The 2,622-nt window shown below is 46.1% G+C and overlaps 1 protein-coding gene across 1 annotated transcript in view; it reads left to right on the top strand.

The window, feature by feature from the left end:
* The first annotated feature begins 825 nt into the window (after positions 1 to 825).
* Positions 826 to 2,622, top strand: part of LOC131882263 (retinol dehydrogenase 12-like) — a 7,852-nt gene continuing 6,055 nt past the window's right edge. Inside the window, exon 1 of the mRNA XM_059229358.1 lies at positions 826 to 1,235. The gene's annotated coding sequence lies outside the window, so the exon portion shown is untranslated. The remainder of the gene's footprint in view (positions 1,236 to 2,622) is intronic.

The following is a 2,622-nucleotide window of genomic DNA, read 5'->3' as shown; positions in this document are numbered from 1 at the left end:
GTTGGTCTCTTGGTCTACTTGAGACGATGAGCTCATTTTGATGCAACGCACGTGTCCAAATACTGTTGTCAGAAACACACTCGAATGTTCCTTTGAACCACCTAAAGGACAGAGGCTTAAAGTCTCGCAACGAGGACAGCCGTTGTGACGACCATCCCTTTTTACCGACCACATCATGTTGAGTCCCTTTCCACCGAACACGCCGGGGAAACAAACCACTTTTCACAGCAGTGGTCCACCAATATGGCCTGGACTTCCATCCGTGCAACAGCCTGCTCAAGGAAGGCTCCCCTTGACTACTCGAATGAGCCGTTGAGCACCAATCCCACCTCGATCGAGTCTGCTTGTGCGGCTTCCACATTCTCGTAAATCGGCCTCTCTGAGCATTCCAAAGGTCCCTTTCCAATGAGGCCGTGGTTAGGAACAGTCAGGGACGAGAGGTATGCTATGTAGTAGTGTGCCCTCCTCAAGCTGTGGAGGTGGTGGTAGCATTAGTAGTAGTAGTAGTAGTAATAGTAGTAGTAGTAGTCTCGGTGCGTGGCTCGGTGGTTGAGGATAGCAGGGCCAACCCCGCCGTGCATGCTTCATATCTCCCTGAATGGAATACTAAGGGAGACTAGGGAGAGAGTGAGAGAGTGAGACCAGCGAGAGGGTCCAAGAGAGGGGAGATAGTCATGGAGGACGGGAGAGGCCGCAGCGAGCGGAGCCTCGAGTGCCGAAGTGAAGGAGAGACAGCCTCGAAAAGGGGAAGGGGGAGAGGGAGAGAGAAAAGTAGCAGGTCGTCTAAATGTTCAGTCCTTCGCCCATCCATCTCACAGTTGGATAAGTGGAGGCCCTTCGGCTGACTTCCTCGTCAAGGTTCGATCCATCGTGGAGAACGGCAAGCAAGTGCGTGAGTGCCAACTGAGGGAAGAAGAACAGGCTCAACCGAAGAAGATACTTCGAGTTCGAGTTGGAGGAACTTCCAAGCTCCTCGCTCCTTCCTAGCTCGGCCTCGATTTCTTCGATTAACTCTTTTGGCAGGCCAGTCGTGGTGTTTGTGCTTGCATGTAAAACAAATTCTCAGTCCAGGGGACAGCTTCTCACACCTGGCGGTGATTAACCAGGAATCCGGCTTTCATCAATTAGGAACATCGCGGAAAGAGAATCAGTTCCGGGTTGTGATCAAGAGTGGAACCAAAGCATTGGTGTATCAACTTGTGGAACCCTTTTGACCCATGGATTTTTGGATAGAGGTAAAGCTTATACCGTAACATTTGGGTACAAAGTTGAGGCACGCTCTAAGTTTATGCTCGTTTAGGATTGGTAGAACTCTTGTTTATTGCCAAAATGAACCGAATGGTAAAGTCAAGTTTTTCCGAAAAAAGTTCCCCAACTCATTACTTTCTTTACAACCTTTTTATTGGCCACTTATACAGTAACTAAAAACTGTCACAAAGGCTTTCAAAACTTCCCATTTTCACGCGACATGATAACAATAAACTAGTTTCAACGCAGAGAAAAACTCGTGCCAATCTGTTGCTTGAGGACCCCCCCCCCCCGAAAAAAAAACTATTCTTTGTCCAATGCCCGATTGTCATCGAATCCAAACGAAAGCTTTCCAAAGTGCTGGCTTTCACTTCAAAGCAAGCAAAGTTTTGAAGCAATGGGAAATCTTCTGTAATGGTTCCATCAGGCCTCACACCCAAAAAGGCCTGCTGGTTTGGAAGGTAGTGTGTGTTTGTAGTACATGTAGGAGACACTCGAATTCGTAGATAAAGCAAGTATACCTTGCCATAAATCAACACATGCTCTTAGCTACATCCATTTGACTGAGACAAGCTCTAAGCCTGAAACGGGTTGGTGTGGAGCTAGCTTGTGCCATGGTTCCACTTGGTTATCTTGGGCGCACAATGTTAATTGGAAGCTAAATTAGCTCTATCTGAGTGCCGTTCCCCAATGACATTCCACTTGTGCAGTTCTGGCTGTTCCGAGCGAGTTCCTTGGCTCTAAATGAGTCCCCAGTCCCACATTCCTTCAGATTAGAACCATTGTGGACCCACTGGACACACATGCTCACACAGAGGCTCTTACAAATAAATAGGGACGACCAATTGTTTGCTTATCGGCTAGAACCTGGGAAAGAGACCTCCCAAATGGGAAACAATTGGTGTCCCAACCAAGGTGACTCAATCGAGCGAGATCCGAGAATGAGGTGAACAACATTGATGGCTGGTTAAGAATTGCTTTTCAAACGAAAAACTATTCTCGTGGACGGATATGGCGTTCTTCGATCAATTGACCGGGAACACAAACAGTTATTCTGATTATTCTAATTTTGAACTTTTTGTAAACATCGAAGTAGAGTGAAAAAGAACTAACCTGTTTTGATCTACTAGAACGTTAGGGCTCGAATTACAAGTGCTTAAAAAACAGGTCGGCTCTTGAATTATGAGGCATTAAAAGTTTGAGATAATCACAATAAATGTTATTAAGATAACGTGCCAGTGACTTACATTGGAACTAAAACAAGTCTTGTGGTCAAGATCTCAGTTTTGTTAGGAAATGTTAGTTTTGCGTACATTTGAACAACTGACGAAGCTCTCCTAATCATGGACCCGTTAATAAGACGAGGATGAAAAT

The sequence above is a fragment of the Tigriopus californicus genome, chromosome 6 (genome assembly GCF_007210705.1).
Source record: "Tigriopus californicus strain San Diego chromosome 6, Tcal_SD_v2.1, whole genome shotgun sequence".
Taxonomy (NCBI): domain Eukaryota; kingdom Metazoa; phylum Arthropoda; class Copepoda; order Harpacticoida; family Harpacticidae; genus Tigriopus; species Tigriopus californicus.
Note: the sequence above shows the minus strand (reverse complement) of the source record. Positions and strands in the feature narration are given on the sequence as shown.